General features: G+C 37.6%; 1 protein-coding gene across 3 annotated transcripts in view; it reads left to right on the top strand.

The window, feature by feature from the left end:
* The window catches only part of NFATC3 (nuclear factor of activated T cells 3), a 124,677-nt gene that overhangs the window by 47,244 nt on the left and 54,178 nt on the right, over positions 1 to 23,255 (top strand). The gene's annotated exons all lie outside the window — the stretch shown is intronic.

The raw sequence follows: 23,255 nt of genomic DNA, 5'->3' as shown, positions 1-23,255 counted from the left end.
CACTTGCAGAGCTGTATGCTTTGTATGGAACACTCTATTTGTGCATGCCCACTTCTGAGACCACAGATTTTCCACCAGCAGAGGTGGCCCCTCTCCAGGAACTAAGAAGAATATTTGTAAGATTTCTACACTATTCTGAGAATTTTTTTTTTAAATTTTTAAATTTTATTTTATTTATTTTTTTATACAGCGGGTCCTTGTTAGTCATCAGTTTTATACACATCAGTGTATACATGTCAATCCCAATTGCCCAATTCATCACACCACCGCCACCACCACCCCCGCCGCTTTCCCCCCTTGGTGTCCATACATTTGTTCCCTACATCTGTGTCTCAATTTCTGCCCTGCAAACTGGTTCATCTGTACCATTTTTCTAGGTTCCACATATATGCGCTAATATATGATATTTGTTTTTCTCATTCTGACTTACTTCACTCTGTATGACAGTCTCTAGGTCCATCCATGTCTCTACAAATGACCCAATTTCGTTCCTTTTTATGGCTGAGTAATATTCCATTGTATATACCACATCTGCTTTATCCATTCGTCTGTCAGTGGGCATTTAGGTTGCTTCCATGTCCTGGCTATTGTAAATAGTGCTGCAATGAACATTGGGGTGCATGCGCCTTTTTGAATTATGGTTTTCTCTGGGTATATGCCCAGTAGTGGGATTCCTGGGTCATATGGTAATTCTATTTTTAGTTTTTTAAGGAGCCTCCATACTGTTCTCCATAGTGGCTGTATCAATTTACATTCCCACCAACAGTGCAAGAGGGTTCCCTTTTCTCCACACCCTCTCCAGCATTTGTTGTTTGTAGATTTTCTGATGATGCCCATTCTAACTGGTGTGAGGAGATAGCTCATTGTAGTTTTGATTTGCATTTGTCTAATAATTAGTGATTTTGAGCAGCTTTCCATGTGCCTCTTGGCCATCTGTATGTCTTCTTTGGAGAAATGTCTGCTTAGGTCTTCTGCCCATTTTTGGATTGGGTTGTTTGTTTTTTTAATATTGAGTTTCATGAGCTGTTTATATATTTTGGAGATTAATCCTTTGTCCATTGATTCGTTTGCAAATATTTTCTCCCATTCTGAGGGTTGTCTTTTCGTCTTGTTTATGGTTTCCTTTGCTGTGCAAAAGCTTTGAAGTTTCAATAGGTCCCATTTGTTTATTTTTATTTTTATTTCCATTACTCTAGGAGGTGGATCAAAAAAGATCTTGCTGTGATTTATGTCAAAGAGTGTTCTTCCTATGTTTTCCTCTAAGAGTTTTATAGTGTCCGGTCTTACATTTAGGTCTCTAATCCATTTTGAGTTTATTTTTGTGTATGGTGTTAAGGAGTGTTCTAATTTCATTCTTTTCCATGTAGCTGTCCAGTTTTCCCAGCACCACTTATTGAAGAGACTGTCTTTTCTCCATTGTATATCCTTGCCTCCTTTGTCATAGATTAGTTGACCATATGTGCGTGGGTTTATCTCTGGGCTTTCTATCTTGTTCCATTGATCTATGTTTCTGTTTTTGTGCCAGTACCATATTGTCTTGATTACTGTAGCTTTGTAGTATAGTCTGAAGTCAGGGAGTATGATTCCTCCCGCTCCATTTTTTTCCCTCAAGACTGCTTTGGCTATTCGGGGTCTTTTGTGTCTCCAAACAAATTTTAAGATTTTTTGTTCTAGTTCCGTAAAAAATGCCATTGGTAATTTGATAGGGATTGCACTGAATCTGTAGATTGCTTTGGGTAGTATAGTCATTTTCACAGTATTGATTCTTCCAATCCAAGAACATGGTATATCTCTCCATCTGTTGGTACCATCTTTAATTTCTTTCATCAGTGTCTTACAGTTTTCTGCATACAAGTCTTTTGTCTCCCTAGGTAGGTTTATTCCTAGGTATTTTATTCTTTTTGTTGCAATGGTAAATGGGAGTGTTTCCTTAATTTCTCTTTCAAATTTTTCATCATTAGTGTATAAGAATGCAAGAGATTTCTGTGCATTAATTTTGTATCCTGCAACTTTACCAAATTCATTGATTAGCTCTAGTAGTTTTCTGGTGGCATCTTTAGGATTCTCTATGTATAGTATCATGTCATCTGCAAACAGTGACAGTTTTACTTTTTCTTTTCCAATTTGTATTCCTTTTATTTCTTTTTCTTCTCTGATTGCCATGGCTAGGACTTCCAAAACTATGCTGAATAATAGTGGTGAGAGTGGACATCCTTGTCTTGTTCCTGATCTTAGAGGAAATGCTTTCAGTTTTTCACCATTGAGAACGATGTTTGCTGTGGGTTTGTCGTATATGGCCTTTATTATGTTGAGGTAGTTTCCCTCTATGCCCGCTTTCTGGAGAGTTTTTATCATAAATGGGTGTTAAATTTTGTCAAAAGCTTTTCGGCACCTATTGAGATGATCATATGGTTTTTATTCTTCAATTTGTTAATATGGTGTATCACATTGATTGATTTACGTATATCGAAGAATCCTTGCATCCCTGGGATAAATCCCACTTGATCATGGTGTATGATCCTTTTAATGTGTTGTTGGATTCTGTTTGCTAGTATTTTGTTGAGGATTTTTTTTTTTTTAATAAATTTATTTATTTATTTTTGGCTCTGTTGGGTCTTCGTTGCTGCGCACAGGCTTTCTCTAGTTGCAGCGAGCGGGGGCTACTCTTCGTTATGGTGCACGGACTTCTCACTGCGGTGGCTTCTCTTGTTGCAGAGCACGGGCTCTAGGCGCGTGGGCTTCAGTAGTTGTGGCGCACGGGCTCAGTAGTTGTGGCTCGCGGGCTCTAGAGTGCAGGCTCAGTAGTTGTGGCGCACGGGCTTAGTTGCTCCGCAGCATGTGGGATCTTCCCGGACCAGGGATCGAACCTGTGTCCCTTGCATTGGCAGGCGGATTCTCAACCACTGCGCCACCAGGGAAGTCCCTTGTTGAGGATTTTTGCAACTATATTCATCAGTGATATTGGTCTGTAATTTTCTTTTTTTGTAGTATCTTTGTCTGGTTTGGTATCAGGGTGATGGTGGCCTCATAGAATGAGTTTGGGAGTGTTCCTTCCTCTGCAATTCTTTGGAAGAGTTTGAGAAGGATGGGTGTTAGCTCTTCTCTAAATGTTTCATAGAATTCACCTGTGAGGCCATCTGGTCCTGAACTTTTGTTTGTTGGAAGATTTTTCATCACAGTTTCAATTTCATTACTTGTGATTGGTCTGTTCATATTTTCTATTTCTTCCTGGTTCAGTCTTGGAAGGTTATACCTTTCTAAGAATTTGTCCATTTCTTCCAGGTTGTCAATTTTATTGGTATAGAGTTGCTTGTAGTAGTCCCTTAGGATGCTTTGTATTTCTGCGGTGTCCGTTGTAACTTCTCCTTTTTCATTTCTAATTTTATTGATTTGAGTCCTCTCCCTCTTTTTCTTGATGAGTCTGGCTAATGGTTTATCGATTTTGTTTATCTTCTCAAAGAACCAGCTTTTAGTTTTATTGATCTTTGCTATTGTTTTCTTTGTTTCTATTTCATTTATTTCTGCTCTGATCTTTATGATTCCTTTCCTTCTGCTAACTTTGGGCTTTGTTTGCTCTTCCTTCTCTAGTTCCTTTAGGTGTAAGGTTAGATTGTTTATTTGAGATTTTTCTTGTTTCTTGAGATAGGCTTGTATAGCTATAAACTTCCCTCTTAGAACTGCTTTTGCTGCATCCCATAGATTTTGGATCGTCGTGTTTTCATTGTCATTTGTCTCTAGGTATTTTTTGATTTCCTCTTTGATTTCTTCAGTGATCTCTTGGTTATTTAGTAACGTATTGTTTAGCCTGCATGTGTTTGTGTTTTTTACGTTTTTTTCCCTGTAATTCATTTCTAATCTCATAGCGTTGTGGTCAGAAAAGATGCTTGATATTATTTCAGTTTTCTTAAATTTACTGAGGCTTGATTTGTGACCCAAGATGTGATCTATCCTGGAGAATGTTCCGTGCACACTTGAGAAGAAAGTGTAATCTGCTGTTTTTGGATGGAATGTCCTATAAATATCAATTAAATCTATCTGGTCTCTTGTGTCATTTAAAGCTTCTGTTTCCTTATTTATTTTCATTTTGGATGATCTGTCCATTGGTGTAAGTGAGGTGTTAAAGTCCCCCACTATTTTTGTGTTACTGTCGATTTCCTCTTTTATAGCTGTTAGCAGTTGCCTTATGTATTGAGGTGTTCCTATGTTGGGTGCATGTATATTTATAATTGTTATATCTTCTTCTTGGATTGATCTCTTGATCATTATGTAGTGTCCTTCCTTGTCTCTTGTAACATTCTTTATTTTAAAGTGTATTTTATCTGATATGAGTATTGCTACTCCGGTTTTCTTTTGATTTCCATTTGCATGGAATATCTTTTTCCATCCCCTCACTTTCAGTCTGAATGTGTCCCTAGGTCTGAACTGGGTCTCTTGTAGACAGCGTATATATGGGTCTTGTTTTTGTATCCATTCAGCAAGCCTGTGTCTTTTGGTTGGAGCATTTAATCCATTCACATTTAAGGTAATTATCGATATCTATGTTCCTATGACCATTTTCTTAATTGTTTTGGGTTTGTTTTTGTAGGTCCTTTTCTTCTCTTGTGTTTCCCACTTAGAGAAGTTCCTTCAGCATTTGTTGTAGAGCTGGTTTGGTGGTGCTGAATTCTCTTAGCTTTTGCTTGTCTGTAAAGCTTTTGATTTCTCCATCGAATCTGAACGAGATCCTTGCCGGGTAGAGTAATCTTGGTTGTAGGTTCTTCCCTTTCATCACTTTAAGTATATCATGCCACTCCCTTCTGGCTTGTAGAGTTTCTGCTGAGAAATCAGCTGTTAACCTTATGGGAGTTCCCTTGTATGTTATTTGTTGTTTTTCCCTTGCTGCTTTTAATAATTTTTCTTTGTCTTTAATTTTTACCAATTTGATTACTATGTGTCTCTGCATGTTTCTCCTTGGGTTTATCCTGTATGGGACTCTCTGTACTTCCTGGACTTGGGTGGCTATTTCCTTTCCCATGTTAGGGAAGTTTTCCACTATAATCTCTTCAGATATTTTCTCTGGTCCTTTCTCTTTCTCTTCTCCTTTGGGACCCCTATAATGCGAATGTTGTTGCGTTTAATGTTGTCCCAGAGGTCTCTTAGGCTGTCTTCATTTTTTTTTTTTTAATAAATTTATTTATTTTTATTTTTGGCTGTGTTGGGTCTTCGTTTCTGTGCTAGGGCTTTCTCTAGTTGTGGCGAGCGGGGGCCACTCTTCATCGCGGTGCGCGGGCCTCTTACTATCGCTGCCTCTCTTGTTGCGGAGCACAGGCTCCAGACGCGCAGGCTCAGTAGTTGTGGCTCACGGGCCCAGTTGCTCCGCGGCATGTGGGATCTTCCCAGACCAGGGCTCGAACCCGTGTCCCCCGTATTGGCAGGCAGATTCTCAACCACTGCGCCACCAGGGAAGCCCTGTCTTCATTTCTTTTCATTCTTTTTTCTTTATTGTGTTCCGCAGCAGTGAATTACACCATTCCGTCTTCCAGGTCACTTATCCGTTCTTCTGCCTCAGTTATTCTGCTATTGATTCCTTCTAGTGTAGTTTTCATTTCAGTTATTGTGTTGTTCATCTCTGTTTGTTTGTTCTTTAATTCTTCTAGGTCTCTGTTAAACACTTCTTTCATCTTCTCGATCTTTGCCTCCATTCTTTTTCCGAGGTCCTGGATCATCTTCACTATCATTATTCTGAATTCTTTTTCTGGAAGGTTGCCTATCTCCACTTCATTTAGTTGTTTTTCTGGGGTTTTGTCTTGTTCCTTCATCTGGTACATAGCCCTCTGCCTTTTCATCTTGTGTATCTTTCTGTGAATGTGGTTTTTGTTCCACAGGCTGCAGGATTGTAGTTCTTCTTGCTTGTGCTGTCTGCCCTCTGGTGGATGAGGCTATCTAAGAGGCTTGTGCAAGTTTCCTGATGGTAGAGACTGGATATTCTGAGAATTTCTTAATACTCAGAGAGCGAAAGAGGAAGGCACCAATTGCCATTCCAGACCAGTCTGACCATTACACATAAGAGTGGTGTGCTTGGTTCTCAAGCCTGGGAAAAATGCCTTGATTTTGTTCTGTATGTGCAGACTTTTAAAAAATGTTTTATTGCTGTATGGGAATGCATCATTAAAGTACACAAATCTTAACATGTATAGCTCAATGAATTTTTCATACACACACAGACACACACACACACACACTCACACACACGTAAAACTACAAACAGGTTAAGATATAGAATGTTTTAAGCACCCCAGAAGACTCCCTTGTGCCCTTCCCAGTTTATATCTTCTAACCAAAGGTAATTGTGCTTCTGACCATTTATTATCATTGATTAGTTTTTTTATTCATGAATTGCTAATAAATGGACTTATACAAAATGTTCTGTTTTCTGTCTAGCTTTATTTATTCAACACATGAGCTTGAAATTCATCCAGTTTGGGGTTTTTTGTAGTTTAAAAAAATTTGCTGTATAATAGTCCATTGTATGAATTTGCTACAATTTCTTTATCTGTCGTTCTGTTCATTGACACTTGGTTTGTGTCCAGTTTTGAAATATTATGAATAAAGCTGCTGTATGCTTTTTTTCACACATATCTTTTGATGGACGAAGCATTCACATTTTTTTGGTATATGTTTATATGTCTCAGAGTGGAATTGCTGGTTTTTCAAAGGAGCTGTACCAGTTTTTACTCCTGACCAGCCATATATGAAAGTTCCAGTTGCTCTACATCCTCACCAATAATACCAGCACTTGGTTGTTGTCTTTTAATTTTAACCATTCTGACAGGGATGTGGAGGTATCACACTGGTTTTAAATTGTTGTTTCTTGATAACCAGTGAAGTTGAACATCTTTTCATATGTTTATCAGACATTTGGCTGTCCTTTTTTGTGAAGTGTCTGTTCACATCTCTTGACCAATTTTTAAATTGTTTCTTTTTCTTATTGATTTGTAGGCGTTTTAAATATTTGGATATAAGTCCTTTGTCAGATATATGTATGGCAAATGACATTTCTTTTCCTAGTCTGTTGCTTGCTTTTTCACTTTCTTAATTGTGTCTTTTGATAAATGGAAGTTTTTAATTTTAATGAAGTCCAAATTATCAGTCTTCTTTTCCATGGAAAGTGCTTTCATACCTTTTCAAGAATCTTTGCTTACTCCAGGTTATGAAGATAGTTTCCTGTGTTTTATTCTGGAAGCTTTATTGCTTTACCTTTTACGTATAGGTCTGTGATCTATCTCAAATTAATTTTTGTATATGAATTAAAGGTAAAGATTAAGATACATTTTTTTTTCTTATGGATAGAAGTTGATCCAGTACCATTATTGAAAAGCCCATCATTTTTCTACTCTATGACATTGGTGCCTTTGTCATAAATCAGGTGACCAGCCATCTATCTGTGGCTCTCTTTCCTAACTCTTCATTCTGTGCCATTGGACTATTTGTTCTATCTTAGTACCATTACTACATTGCATTAATTACAATTTCTTTATAGTAAATCTTGATATTTGATAGTGTGGGTCTTCTTTTAGGATTGTACTGGTTATTCTAGGTCCTTTGCATTTCTGTATGAATTTTAGAGTCAGCTTGTCAATCTCTACCCACCACACCCCCAAAATTTAAAAAAAAAAAAAAAACCTGCTGGGATTTTGATTAAGATTACCCAATGGTTAGGACTCAGCACTTTCACTGCAGAGGGCACGGGTTCAATCCCTGGTCAAGGAACTAAGATCCCATGAGCCTCACGGCGGTGGCCCAAAAAAAAAAAAAAAAGATTACCTAAGAGTTTTATAGTTTAAATCATACATTTAGGTCTTTTCTCCATTTGAGTTAATTTTTGTATATGGTGTTAGGTAAGGGTCCAACTTTATTCTTTTGCATGTAGTTATCCAGTTTTCTCAGCAGCATTTGTTGAAAAGACTCTCCTTTCCTCATTGAATAGTCTTAACATTGTTGTTAAAAATCATCCCTGGCGGTCCAGTGGTTAGGACTTGGCACTTTCACTCCCAGGGCCCAGGTTCAATCCCTGATCAGGGAACTAAGATCCCTGTGTGGTACAGTCAAAAACAAAACAAAACAAAACAAAAACCTTTGACCATATGTGCAAGGGTTTATTTCTAGGCTCTCTATTCTGTCCTATTGGTCTCTGTGTCTGTCTTTGTGCTAGTTCCACAGTGTTTTGATTACGGTAGCTTTGTAGTAAGCTTTGAAATCTGAAAGTGTGAGTCTTCAGTTTTGTTCTTTGTTTTTGAAGATTGTCTTGGCTATTCAGGGTCCCTTGAGATTCCATATGACTTTTAGGATGGATTTTTCTATTCTGCAAAAAATCTTTGAGATTTTTATGCAGACTGCATTGAATCTGTAGATTGCTTTAGGTAGTATTGACATGTTAACAATAATAAATCTTCCAATCCATGAACATGGAATGTTTTTCCATTTATTCATGTCTTCTTTAATTTTTTTCAGCAATGTTGTATAGTTTTCATTGTGTAAAGCTTTCACCTCTTTGATTGAGTTAATTCCTAGGCATTTTATTCTTTTTGATGCTATTGTAAATGGAATTGTTTTCATAATTTCCTTTTCAGGTTGTTCACTGTTTGTGTATAGAAATGCAACTGATTTTCATGTGTTGACTTTGTGTCCTGCTACTTTGTTGACTTCATTTATTATCTCTAGCAGTTTTTGTTTTTGTTTTGGTAGAATCATTAGGGTTTTCTTTCTTTTCTTTTTTAAATTAATTAATTAATTAATTTTTAGCTGTGTTGGGTCTTCGTTGCTGTGCACGGGCTTTCTCTAGTTGTGGTGAGCGGGGGCTACTCTTCGTTGTGGTGCGTGGGCTTCTCATTGTCGTGGCTTTCTCTTGTTGTGGAGCACGGGCTCTGGTGCACAGACTTCAGTAGTTGTGGCACATGGGCTCAGTAGTTGTGGCTTGTGGGCTCTAGAGCTCAGGCTCAGTAGTTGTGGCGCACAGGCTTAGTTGCTCCATGGCATGTGGGATCTTCCCGGGCCAGGGCTCGAACCTGTGTCCCTTACATTGGTAGGCAGAGTCTTTTTTTTTTTTTTTAAATTAATTAATTAATTAATTAATTAATTTTATTTTTGGCTGTGTTGGGTCTTCGTTTCTGTGCAAGGGCTTTCTCTAGTTGCGGCAAGCGGGGGCCACTCTTCATCGCTGTGTGCGGGCCTCTCACTATCGCGGCCTCTCTTGTTGCGGAGCACAGGCTCCAGACGCGCAGGCTCAGTAGTTGTGGCTCACGGGCCCAGTTGCTCCGCGGCATGTGGGATCTTCCCAGACCAGGGCTCGAACCCGTGTCCCCTGCATTGGCAGGCAGATTCTCAACCACTGCGCCACCAGGGAAGCCCAGAATTTGGTTTAATGTTGACATTTATCCAAAAAATGCTAGATGCCAACATGCTCTTAAATTGCCTAATTTAGTGACATTTTGCATATTTGTTCTGTTGCTAATTGCAAAAATTGATTTTTTTTTGGTAGTTCTTTGTAGTTTACAAAATGTTTTCTCAGAGTTTATATTTAATATTTGCTAAAGTTTTTTGAAAAGGGCAAGGCAAGTACATTGTACAGATGATTTAAGATTACACTTAATGTAATTGGTAGAGATCTTAAACCCAGGTCTTTTGACTCTGCTGTTCCACTTTCCATTGTACCATGTTGCCTCTTATAGTTATCTTATAATTTCATTTGCTTTTCACTTTATGAAGTACTTTCACGTTATCTCCTTTAATTCTCTAAATAAGCCTTTTTAGAAATCCTGGTGTTTGATTTAAAGACAAGTGCTGTTTCTACAACGTTTGGAGCCCCTGATAAAAATCTTGGACCTTGTTTACCATTATTTTAGTTTAAGCTCTTTTAGATTAATTGTGGTAGGCTAACTACTATGACTAATAATCTCTAGTTCTTGTTGGTTTGGGACAGAAAAGTTTATTTTCTTTTGTATTGTCACTCTTGAATACAAGGTCTGTCTATCTTCTGATACAATCATGTTCAGCACACAGCCTCCATGGTCCCTGGGAAAAGGGAAGAAAGTATAGGAAAGGCACATGAAGATACATGAACCTGGATATATGAACCTGGAAATTACTACCAATTATTACTAGTAACTGTCCAGGAGTAATCACTTGCAAATGAGTGGCCCTACTCATTTGCAAGAGGACTAGGAAAGGTATACTATACAGTTCTATACATAAATCTTTGGTGGTCAGCTTGTCTTCTCATCCACATTCCCTATACAGTGTTGGTCTTTAAGTACATTCAGGAGTTAATACTAGTAGCTAAATGACTGGTATGGGCTCTGCAGTCATACTGCTTGGGTTTGAATCCTGAGCTGTACTGTATCTTTGGCCAAGCAGTTTAACTTTTCTAGACCTTTTATTGAATCATTCATTGCTTAGTTTATTCATTCACCTATCCTTTCACTCATTCAATAAATATTTTTTGATTGCTCACTACATTATAGGCAATATTGTAGATGCTGGGGATCCAGAGATGAATAAGACAGAAAAGGTTCCTGCCCTTATGGGTCTTTCTTGCATTATACTGAGAAGAGACAATGAGCAAATAAACAAAATAATATTAGAATGTATTAAGGGCTATATTGGAAATTAGAATATGATGTGATAGAGGTTAATTATGGAGGGAACGTTACCTCCAATTCCTCTTTTGTAGAATGAGAATAATATCACCTACCTAAGAGCTGATGTGGGGATCAAATGAAACATTGCATGTAAAGAACATAGTAAATGTTCAGTAAATATTATTTGATATTATTACTAAGGCTTCTTTTAGCAGCTTGATCAATGTTCTGTGAACCCTGATGGAGAAAATGCAGCAGAATAAGATATCTATATTGGCATCTTAGAATTCAGCTGGGTTGATTGCTGTCATTTTAAAGAGCTGTGTTTGCATTCCATTGGCCAGTGTTGTATCAAAATGAAAAGAGAAAGAGCACTTAAGCACAAGTTCTAGAAATCTTTCTGATACTCCCCAAAGGAGGATTTCAGATGTTCTCAATATAATTATATGTTGAGAGCCAAGAAGTTTCTGAAGTATATATTTCTTGAAATTTTAAAAACTCAAACTATGAAGCTGTTGAAAAATACCACCTACTTTCTAGCCAACTAATAAACTAACTTTTTCTTTTATTCAAAGTAAATAATCTTATTCATTAATATGGTCTGCAAATATGTAATACACGCAGGGTAGTTTGTTACTGTAGCTGGGGATTCAAGAGGGGGAGTGGAATCAGACATGTTTCCTACTCTCATGAAATTTCTAGTTCAGTGAAGTTTGCAAACAAGATAATAACAAAAGTATGATAAAGCTTTAATGGAGGAAATTCAGATCTCTATGAGAGCAAATAGGGACCTAAAACCCAGATGAAGGGGTTGAATCAGGCACTGCTTATTTGAGGGAAGTTCCTAGCTAATTAATAAACATTAGCCAGGGAAAAGCTAAATACTAAGAAAGTGAAAGTATTAAGCAGAGGAAAGGGTTTAGAGCTACACTGTCCAATCCAGCAGCCACTAGCCACATTTAAATTTAAATTAACTAAAATTAAAAATTCAGTTCTTCACTTGCATTAACAACACTTCAAGGCTTGGTAGCCAATGTGGGTAATGGTTACATTGCCTTTTGAACAAGTGATGCTGTAGCAATTGGACATCCATAGACAAGAAAATAAACCTTAACCTAAACTTCACACCTTACACAACAATTGATATGACATGGATCATGGGTTTTTTTTTTACAATGCAGATATAGAATATTTTCATCATTGCGGAAAGTTCTGTTGAGCAGTGCTGATTTAGAAGGCTGTGAGACCAAAGGAAATATGGCATGTTAATGAATTACAAGAAATATACAACAGTAGAATTTGATTTCATTTGTCTAAAAAGTATTAGTATTTTAGGAATTATCAGAAACATTTTATTCTCATTTTTCAAAATGTGAAAATCATTTGAAATTACATCAATTTTTAATTTAGCATAGGTAATGGCAACTGTATTTAAATAAAAAATATACTGTTTATAGACCAAGATGAATATTCTTTAAGAGCTTTTACATTGTCTTTTTAACGAATGGTGCTGTAGCAGTTGGACATCTTTAAGCAAATAAAACCACCTTAACCTAAACCTCACATCTTATACAAAAATTAATTCAAAATGGATTGTGAAATTAAGTGTGAATTGTAAAACCATAAAACTTTTAGAACAAAGCACAGGAGAAAATCTTCAGGACCTCAAGCTATGAGAAAAGTTCTCGGACATGATACCAAAAGCATGATACTAGAAGAAAAAATTGATAAATTGGACTTCATCAAAATTAAAAACTTTAGCTCTGTGAAAGATCCTATTAAGAGGATGGAGGACTTCCCTGGTGGGCCAGTGGTTGGGACTCTGCACTCCCAATGCAGGGGGTACTGGTTCAATCCCTGGTCGAGGAACTAAGATTCCACGTGCTGCACAGCATGGCAAAAAAAAAAAAAAAAAAAAAGGATGGCAAAGACAGGCTATAGACAGGGAGAAAACATTTGCAAACCACATATCTGACAAAGATCTTGTATCTAGAATATGTAAAGAACTTTGAAAACTCAACAGTAAAAAAGCAATCCAGTTAGAAATGGGCACAAGACATGAACAGACATTTTGACAAGGAGGAGATAAGATGGCAAATAAGCATGTGAAAAGATTTTCCACATTATTAGCCATTAGAAAAATGCAAATTAAAACCATAATGAGATATCACTATATGCCTTATAGAACAGTTAAATAAAAAAATAGTGATAATACTAAATGCTGGCAAGGATGCCAAGAAACTTTATCCCACCTAAACTGCTGTTAGGAATGTAAAATGGTACAACCACTCCGCAAGATAGTTTGTCAGGTTCTTAAAAAACTAAACTTGCATTTACCACATGACCCTGGAATCACATTTGGCATTTATCACAGAAAAATAAAAACTTGTTCACACAATAACCTGTAAGGTTCATAGTGGTGTCATTTTTCATAGTCAAAAATTAGAAACAAGCCAAACGGAAGAAGAGTTAAACAAACTGGTATATCCATACAATGCACTAGCCACCATTCAGCAATAAAAAGGAGCAAACTGTTGATACACACAAGTTGGAAGGTTCTCCGTGGAACTATGCTGAGTGGAAAAAAAGGCAATCTCAAATGGTTACATACTGTGATTCCATTTATATATATAACATTCTCAAAATGGCAGAGCTACAGAGATGACACTAGATTAGCGGTTGCCAGGGAACAGGAACTGGTTGAAGACTGTGAATGTAAACGGGTAGCAGAAGAGAGTTCCTTTGTGGTAATGGAAGAGTTCTGGATCATGACTGTTACGGTGGTTACTTGAATCTACATATGGGATAAAATTGCATAAAATTACACACATACTTTATTATACAGAGATAAATTTTATGAAGGAATAAATATTTTGAGCCTTATCCCAAAAGTTACTGAAATTTAAAATGGAGATTGTAGTATTATTTTCCATAACTAGACTTTGTATTTCATCATATGCCAAGATTCATTTCCAGGTGATGATTTTTTGTATGATGTTGTTATATGTACATTTTCAGTTTGAAGCAATTTATATTATGGAAATTTAATTTTGTATTTTTATTATCTCTACATTGTGTTGTCATGTTTCTAATATATTCAGATCCGTTCCCTCCAAGTAATGTAGCAGAACTGATAATAGAACTCCTCTTATTGAAGCTGCTTTAGTCTGTCCTATACCTTCAGGCTTTAACCCTCCAGCTTTAGTTAAATTAAGCAGGCACAGACCTTTGCTATGGAAACGTACAGAAACATAACAAACAACTTAGCTTACTTTCTTCTACAAAGCAGAAGGTGACCTGAAGAGAAGTATCCTGATACTAGATGAAAGATTTTAGAGAATAGTGTTAACAGTAGCAATAATTTATTGCCTATAACATTGGCAGCAAATGGGATGGGATGGAATGATAGTCTAATTAATTTATTTGATGTTCTTTTAAAGTCCTTGAGTTGCAAAGGAGAAGCCCTATTTTTCTTATGCTGTAGTATATATGCTTGGAGCAGATGTTGGCTGAAATACGTGTTATGAAATATATTCCCTTTGAAATCTTATATGCCTGATTACCTTCCCCCATCACTGGCTCATTTTACTATCAAAGTATAAAGGACAGGTGGCTTATGTCTTTGCCAAGCTGGTATTAATATGAGTCATCTAATATGACTGGGATACTTTGGAATATAGTACTTACTGATATGTTACGTGATATTTGGGTAACTTAATAGATAGCAATAAAATTTTTAGTTTGTATTTTCTATTTTAGATTTTACTACTTCATTTTAAACAGCTACTTTAGTGGTTATAATTCTTATTTAAATAATTCTGTTGACTAACCTCGTGTTATTTTGTTCCACAAAATTGTACTCTCTCATTCCAAAGTTCATTCATTCAGCAATGATTAAATGCCCATAACGTGATAGGTACTATACTAGGCTCTGGAGATAACAAGAATGACACTGTCCCCTTCACAGTACTTTGAGGCAAGTGGTAAAGTTGTTGGTGCTTCTTCCTCCACTACAAGAACAGTTGGTTCCATAGAATAATTTGTTCAATGTAGGATTAAACATGAAAGAGCAACAATAAGTATAGCAGAAAGGATGATTAGCCATGAGTTTGGAGTAGTTCCTTAATCTTTCTTAGCTTAAGATTCTTCATCTATAAACTGGAAAAAATGGCATGTACTCCACAGGAGTTTTAGAATTACATAAACTAATTTAGTTAAAGTATATCACCACTCTCTACCTTTACTTTTTCACCTCTGTGTCCAAATTTGGATGACTCTCATTCTATATTATCACTTACCCCATCTGCCTCCTTACAAACCAAAAGGGAAAAGTGACTGAACCATATTTGTGTGCATATGCATACATACGCCCACACTGTTACTATTTCTACTTTAGTTATTGATTTATTTAGGCTTTATTTTTTTTTTTTTACTGTAATCATGTTGGCATTTTATTTTTTATGGAATATTTTCCATTCAATTCAAGCTTTAACATTTATTAACTTGTTTATACCAAAATATGTAAAAAGAAATCACAACTGAAATATTTTTTTTTTTTTTTTTAATTAATTTATTTTTTATTTATGGCTGTGTTGGGTCTTCGTTTCTGTGCGAGGGCTTTCTCTAGTTGTGGCAAGCGGGGGCCACTCTTCATCGCGGTGCGCGGGCCTCTCACTATCGCGGCCTCTCTTGTTGCGGAGCACAGGCTCCAGACGCGCAGGCTCAGTAATTGTGGCTCACGGGCCCAGCTGCTCTGCGGCATGTGGGATCTTCCCAGACCAGGGCTCGAACTCGTGTCCCCTGCATTAGCAGGCAGATTCTCAACCACTGCGCCACCAGGGAAGCCCCACAACTGAAATATTGATAGATTTCTTAAATACACAAATATTTAAATATTTACAGAAAACTGCCATTTCCAGTTAAATATACTAGATTAAACACATGTGTTTACCTTCATTAGACATTAAACAGTTACAACTTAAGCTTGTTGGTTGGCGAGAAAGAACCAGTAATTAAGAAGCACAAATCATTTTACACTAAAGAACCTTGGAAAGGCTCAGGGGGTTGAGGCACTGGTGTCTCTGAAAGTGGGATGTGAGGTAAGGCCGAAAACAGAAATATTGTTGAAGGTCTACAAAAGAAGCAGTTAAACTTCCCAGATTTTTCTCCCTTATGTGGTATAACGAAGTGATAACCACTGGCTTACCTTGGGAGAATTCTGGAGATTTATTCTCTAGAGGGAGTGAAATAGAAGTTCTAGGTTCTAGAATAACTGAAGGCAGGGCTTGAGGATCTGTACAGAAAATGGGGTGGGGATGAAAGGGGAGGCATAATGAAAGTCTGTGTACTGAATAGGGAGAGCTTTGACTCCTCTTAACTCCCAAAATGCTTGCAGTAGGTTTATGTTCCCTAGACAGGAGACTGGAGGATTTGCTTTTAGGCAAACTGGTCCAAGATAAAATACCAGTGTGCCTCTCGACTTGCAAATCTTCTAAGGCTAGTGGTTCTCAACCCTATCAGACCCAACCCCACTCTTAAAATTTTAAACAAATATTTTATAATACTTTATTTACCTGAAATGGAAATTCAAGGACAATATAATCAGCCTACACATATAATTTTAGAAATACCAATATAATGCTTTTATTATTAAGAGGAAATAAATTTAGAAAACGGTTATAAACAAATTATAACAAAAAGTTATATTTCAAAATGAAAAGGCTTGGTAATGACTATAGAGAAAACAATGAAATAATTAGATACTTGTATCTACAGCATCACTACATCACACTGGCACATAGGCAAGTGTGTTGATCAGCAACCTAAATTCCACAAGTGAGTGGCATTACTAGCAATGACATGATTTTCTGAAATGATCAACTTTTGCTAAAGTTTACCTCGGGAATTCCCTGGTGGTCCAGTGGTTAGGACTCTGTGCTTCCAATGCAGGAGGTACGGGTTCAATCCCTGGTCGGGGAGCTAAGATTCCACGTGCCGTGCAGCGCAGCCAAAATAAATAAATAAATAAAGTTTACCTCAGTTTACATGGCAGTTGCATTCATGAAAAATTCATATGTGTTAAAACTGCGATTTGGGTGGTATTTATATATACTAAGTAGTTGGGTTCCAAGTTCGTAAACGTTTCTGTATACACGAATATATATGATGGGACATTCTGAAGTTCTGTGCAACGTAGGCTAGTTCCTCTCTTTGAAGAACAATGATTATCTCGTGCATTGATAGGAGTTTGAATTTCTGGCCCCTTTCCATTAAGTACCTATATGCACCTCACTCATCATGTTGCCATACTCATTCATTTATAAATTGACTGAGCCTGTTTTGGGGCAACAATGGCAGAGTAGTTAAGATAGAGAGTATACTGGCACTCTCATCATTTTACACTGCTGCTCAGGGAGCTACAAATCACAGTGATGCAGTTAAAACTCAGTAGTGTTTAAAGTGCTATGAGTACTGAAACTTTTGCAGTGCATACTCATCATGTCATCATGATGTCATCATTCTACTCATCATGTCAAAACAAGAAACAGAAAGAGGATTTCAGTCATCCTTTTAAAGCACAGTAGACTCTATTTTGTTATTGTGCAATAACGCTGTGGCTGGGCTAAAAGAATGTATGTATTATATGGCCTCACATTTCCATCTAGATGTCTCACTGTTACCTTGAATACCACATGACTAACATTGAAAACATTACCTTATCTTCCTCCAAACATGTTCTAAATCAGTGACTTCTTCATTTCTTTATTTGCTAGTGATACCATCATTCTCTTGGGTACTGAAGCTCAGAACTTCGAATTTCTTTGTTCCCTTCTCTTTATTATTCTATACGTAGCCAGTGACAAAAAATCTCTTTAGGATCTCATAAGAAAGACTTATTGCATTAATTGTCCTTCATGTCTATTTTCTATTTATGTTCTCACTTCTACCCTTGTTTAAACTTTCAGTACACATGATTTTAGTGCTTCAGCCTCTTAGCTGGTTTCCATGATTTCGTCTTTTCTCTCCTTCACAGAGCCTTAATTGCTTTTTATCATGTGCTTCCCTATCTCCTATATTATTATTATTATTTTTAAAATAAATTTATTTATTTTTGGCTGTGTTAGGTCTTCGTTTCTGTGCGAGGGCTTTCTCCAGCTGTGGCGAGCGGGGGCCACTCTTCATCGCGGTGCGCGGGCCTCTCACTGTCGCGGCCTCTCCCATTGCGGAGCACACGCTCCAGACGCACAGGCTCAGTAGTTGTGGCTCACGGGCTTAGTTGCTCCGCGGCATGTGGGATCTTCCCAGACCAGGGCTCGAACCTGTGTCCCCTGCACTGGCAGGCAGACTCTTAACCACTGCGCCACCAGGGAAGCCCCTATCCTGTATTATTATTATTAATAAATTTCTGCCTTTTAAGGTCTTCACTAATTCCTTAAAATTTAATACATGCCACTTTGTTCTTTTTTTTAGTGTCACCTATATAATACTGGCTGAAGCAGTGACATTTGATACAGATATTTCCATAATGGATCCTCAATAAAAAGAGGAAGGGGTGGAGTGGTGAACAAGACAAAGTTTCTGCCTTTTGGGAACTTATGTGGTAATAAGGAAAACAGATATAAACAAATTATAAAATACTTTTTAAAAATTAATTAATTAGTTTATTTATTTATTTTTGGCTGCATTGGGTCTTCGCTGCTGCCCACAGGCTTTCTCTAGTTGTGGAGAGTGGGGGCTACCGTTCGTTGCGGTGCGCGGGCTTCTCATTGCGGTGGCTTCTCTTGTTGTGGAGCACAGGCTCCAGGCATGCAGGCTTCAGTAGTTGTGGCACGCAGGCTCAGTAGTTGTGGCGCACGGGCTTAGTTGCTCCGCGGCATGTGGGATCTTCCTGGGCCAGGGCTCAAACCCGTGTCCCCTGCATTGGCAGGCAGATTCCTAACCACTGCGCCACCAGGGAAGTCCCTAAAATACTTTTGATAGTGATAAATACTATGAAAAATAATAAAACAGGATAAAGGGATAGAAATGTGATGTTTTAGATAGGGTGGTTTTCTCTGAGAAGTTGACCTTTGAGTGTAGAGCTGAAGGAGTGAGGTAGTATGAAGATCAGCAGGAAGAATATTCCAGAGGGACAAAATATTAAGTGTGAAGGTCCTGAGGTTAGGAATGAGCTTGAGTGGTTCATGCAATAAGGCCAAGATGGCCAGAGCAGACTGTGGAAGGGAGAGAGTAGGAGAAGGTAAGGGAACAAGTTATCCAGGGCCCAGATCACACAGGACTTGTAAATCATCATAGGGCATTTGAATTTAGTTCTGAGTATGGAAGGAAGCCATTAGAGAGTTCTGAGCAGGGGTGTAAAGTTATCTGGTTAATGTTACAAGTTTGTTCTGACTCCTGGACAGAGAATAGGCTATCAGGGAGCAAGAGTAAGAACAGGGAGAGCAGTTATAAGGCTATTGCAATGGTCCAGGCTTTATTTGCTTCTCTGTAAAGGCACAGGGCTGAAAATCATCCTGGGTAAATTATTTTATCTGATAATAGACAAAAGACTTCATGTCCTTTCCTGGGTAGAGGAGGATAATCAATAAATTATGATGTTGCTTGGTTACAAACTCCACCGTAAAGCCAGGGATGGGCAAGCAGGAGGGAGTAAAGCAGTCACCTGAAGGACAACATAATCAAATAAAACTCTTTCTACATATTTGAAACTCTGACTAGATTCCATACTTCAAATCTGGATGCACACTAATAGCTAACATTTGTTAGGTACATGCCAGACACTGAACTAGGCACTCTATATTTGCTATCATGTGTCAGGATACTTTACAAAACCATAGTGCAGAAACAGAAGAGAATTTCTTTTAAGGTTATTAGGTAGCTCATAAAATCGCAGGTTTGGAAGCTATGTGGCCTAGAACAGTGTGCAGCCACCCTAGCCAGTTTTGCTCTAGTGAAAACATCACTGACACTGTGACTCACAACCCCAACTTGTAGGGACAGTGCTTAGGACTGGGCATCAGAAACTCCACCACTACTGTCTTGAAGAGCTGGGCACTCCGCTGTGCTTACCAAAAAATTGACTTTAGGCAGTCTATGTTATCATATTGTACCCTTGCTGGTTCAATGGAATAAAACAGCCATAGAGCAAATCTTCCTCCCAGAGGCATTTGGGGCCAAAAGTAGGAGTGGGGATTGCTGAGCGAGATCTCTCTGAGATTTGTAAGATCTCCACCAAGTGCACGTAAGCCACCATCTCAAAGCAGAGGAATCTGACTAAAACTGCAGTAAAGCCGATACAGCTTAAGAACTGTGGCCTGACCAAAAAAAAAAAAATAGCATCTCTCTTTCTGAAGGTAAATACTTGCTACTTCAGTTCCTAGAGTTCTTTTATACAAAATGTCTAGTATATGTTAAACTATACATACACACACAAGAAAGTGTGAACCACAGCTAAGAGAAAACAATCAATAGAAGCTAGCCCAGAGATGACCTAAATCTAACTCTGTGTCTGGGTTGGAGTTATCAGAAAGAGACTTTAACATAACAATGATGAAAATGCTAAATTATCTAGTAGAAAAGGTAGGCTAAATATGTGAAGAGATGAAGGAATTTCAATAGAGACATGGAAAAAAAATTTTTTTAATCAAAAGGATAATGATAAGGACAAAGATACAAGAAGAGAAAACTACAGACTAATATCTGTAAAGAATATAAGCACAAAAATCCTCAACATAAAACTAGCAAACCAAATCCAACAGCACATTAAAAGGATTATACAGCATGACCAAGTGGAATTTACCTCAAAAATGCAGATGATTCAACATATGAAAATCAGTTGTTGTAATATGCCATACTAATAGAATGAAGGCATAAAAACCACATGATCATCTCAATTGACACAGAAAAGGCATTTGACAAAATTTAACAGCGTATCATTTAAAAAAAAAAACAAAACAGCAAACTAAGAAAAGGGGGAAAGTCCTTAACATGATTAAGGTCATTTATGAAAAGCCCACAGCTAATAACATCATACTTAATGGTAAAAGACTGAAAGCTTTTCCCCTAAGATCAGGAGCAAGACAAGGATTCTTGCTTTCGCCACTGCTATTCAACATTTGTGCTGGAAGTTCTAGCCAGAGCTGTTAGGCAATAAAAAGAAATAAAAGACATCCAAATTGGAAAGGAAGAGGTAAAGTTATCTCTATTAACAGATGACATGCTCACATACTTTAAAAATCCCAAATAATCCCCAAGAAAGCTGCTAGAGCTAATAAATGAGTTTACAAAGTTTCAGGGTAGGAGATCAACACATACTTACCAGTTGTGTTTCTGTGTATCACTGATCAACAACCCTAAGAGGACATTAAGAAAGCAGTTTTCATTTACAATAGCATCTAAAAGTATTAAATACTTAGGAATTCATTTAACCAAGGAGGTATAAGGACTTGTATGCTGAAAACTGTAAAATATTGCTGAAAGAAATAAAAATAAATGGAAATATATAAAGTGAAAATAAAATCCAAATATACATGAAACAAAAATAAATAGAAAGACATTCTGTGTTCATGGAGAGGAGACTTAATTAACATTGTTAAGATATCAGTACTGCCCAAAGCAATCCACAAATTTAATGCAATACTTACCCAAATTCCGACAACCCTTTTTGCAGAATGGAAAAGCATATCCTCAAATTCATAATGGGGACTTCCCTGGTGGCACAGTGGTTAAGAATCTGCCAACCAATGCAGGGAGCAGGGTTTGAGCCCTGGTCCAGGAAGATCCCACATGCTGCAGAGCAACTAATCCCATGCGCCACAACTACTGAGCCCGTGTGCCACAACTACTGAAGCCTGTGCGCCTAGAGCCCATGCTCTGCAACAAGAGAAGCCACTGCAATGAGAAGCCTGCTCATCACAACAAAGGGTAGCTGCCGCTCACCGCAACTAGAGAAAGCCCGCACACAGCAATGAAGACCCAACGCAGCCATAAATAAATAAATAAATAAATTTATTTAAAAAAAAAATTCATATGGAATTGCAAGGGGCCTCAAATAGCTGAAACAATCCTGAAAAAGAAGAGTAAGGTTGGAGAACTCCCTTTCCCTGACTTGTAACATACTACAAAGCTACAGTATTTTAAACAGTATGATACTGGCATAAAGACAGACCAATGAAATAGAATAGAAAGCCCAGAAATAAGCCCTAACATATATGGTCAGTTCATTTTTGATAGGGTTCCAAAACCATTCAGTAGGAGAAATGACAGTCTTTTCAACAAATGGTGTTGGGAAAATTAGATATCCCCATGCAAAATAATGTAGTTGGATCCTTGCCTTACATTATATACAAAAATTAACTAAAAATGGATCATAGACCTAAAACTATAAAATTCTTAGAAAAAAACATGAGGAAAATCTTCTCAACATTGGATTTGGTAATGGTTTCTTAAGTATGACACCTAAAGCACAGGCAACAAAAGAAACAAAATAAATTAGACTCCATCAAAATTTTAAAACTTTTGTGCATCAAAGGACACAACCAAGAAAGTAAAAAGACAGCCTGCAGAATGGGAGATAATATTTGCAAATCACATAACTGCAAGGGATTAATAGTCAGAATATATAAAGAACTTGTACAACTCAGCATCAAAACAAATATAAATGCACACCCATATGTACTCCCAAAGAATGTTGAATTTTTTGTTTAAGCAGGCACTTAACTTGGTTGGAGTCAACCTGTAAAACCTGTCTCCCTGTGGTTGGTGGTAGCTCATAATCTCATTTCAGTTATTTTAGCCTTAGGCTGCTTGGATCTATCCTGTTCTTGAATGGTTTACAGGTCAGCCAAAGGATTGGGCAGAGTCTATATATATATAAAATTTGGAGTTCCTCCTCTCTGGCTGTCTCTTTTCTGGGATTTGCCTCTTTCTTTCCAGAGGTTGTGACAGACTCTGTCTGTCCTTGGTTCTTCAAGCCCGTCAGACTGTAGATTTCTTTGGTAGTTTTAGTCGCACTGTAAGGCATGGACTGTGGCTTTCCCTCAGGTTAAAAGCCTTAAAAACAGGAAACACACCTTTTGTTATTCTCTTCTTACATGTGTCAGTTTGTTTCCAGTATCTGCTTACTTTGGTGTTCTCTCCGTCCTTTCAAGGTGGGTCCAATGGGTGCTACTCAGCCATCAGACTGGACATAGGAGTCTCCCTAAGTGCTTTAGGCTCTGTTTCTTTTAACTGCCTCCTTTCTTGTGGTCGCTGTTTTTACCTCCAGCACCTCCTGGTCATCACCCTTATTAATCCTGTGTAGCCATCTTAACCTCAGCAGTAGTGAAGGGTACCAAAGAAAGTCAAGTAGCCTAGCTTGTTAAGTCAGTTGAAATTTTAACTTGGAAACATGGAATAGGATTTTTCAGATCCTTTCTACTAAAAGTGTCTCTGATTTTAACAGCCCGTTAGAGGACCTTCCCACATACCCTGATCTTTAGGTCTGGTCTGGATGGTTAATGTTGCCTGGAGCACAGAATCAACATTTCTTTTGTATTCTCCACAGCACTCTACCAAGGCTTTTCAAAATTTAGGTTGATCTAGATTTTAATCCAAAAAAACTCCCTCATCCCTTTGTAATATATTGCAGCATTTTATAAC

This window comes from Eubalaena glacialis, chromosome 18 (genome assembly GCF_028564815.1).
Source record: "Eubalaena glacialis isolate mEubGla1 chromosome 18, mEubGla1.1.hap2.+ XY, whole genome shotgun sequence".
NCBI lineage: Eukaryota > Metazoa > Chordata > Mammalia > Artiodactyla > Balaenidae > Eubalaena > Eubalaena glacialis.
Note: the sequence above shows the minus strand (reverse complement) of the source record. Positions and strands in the feature narration are given on the sequence as shown.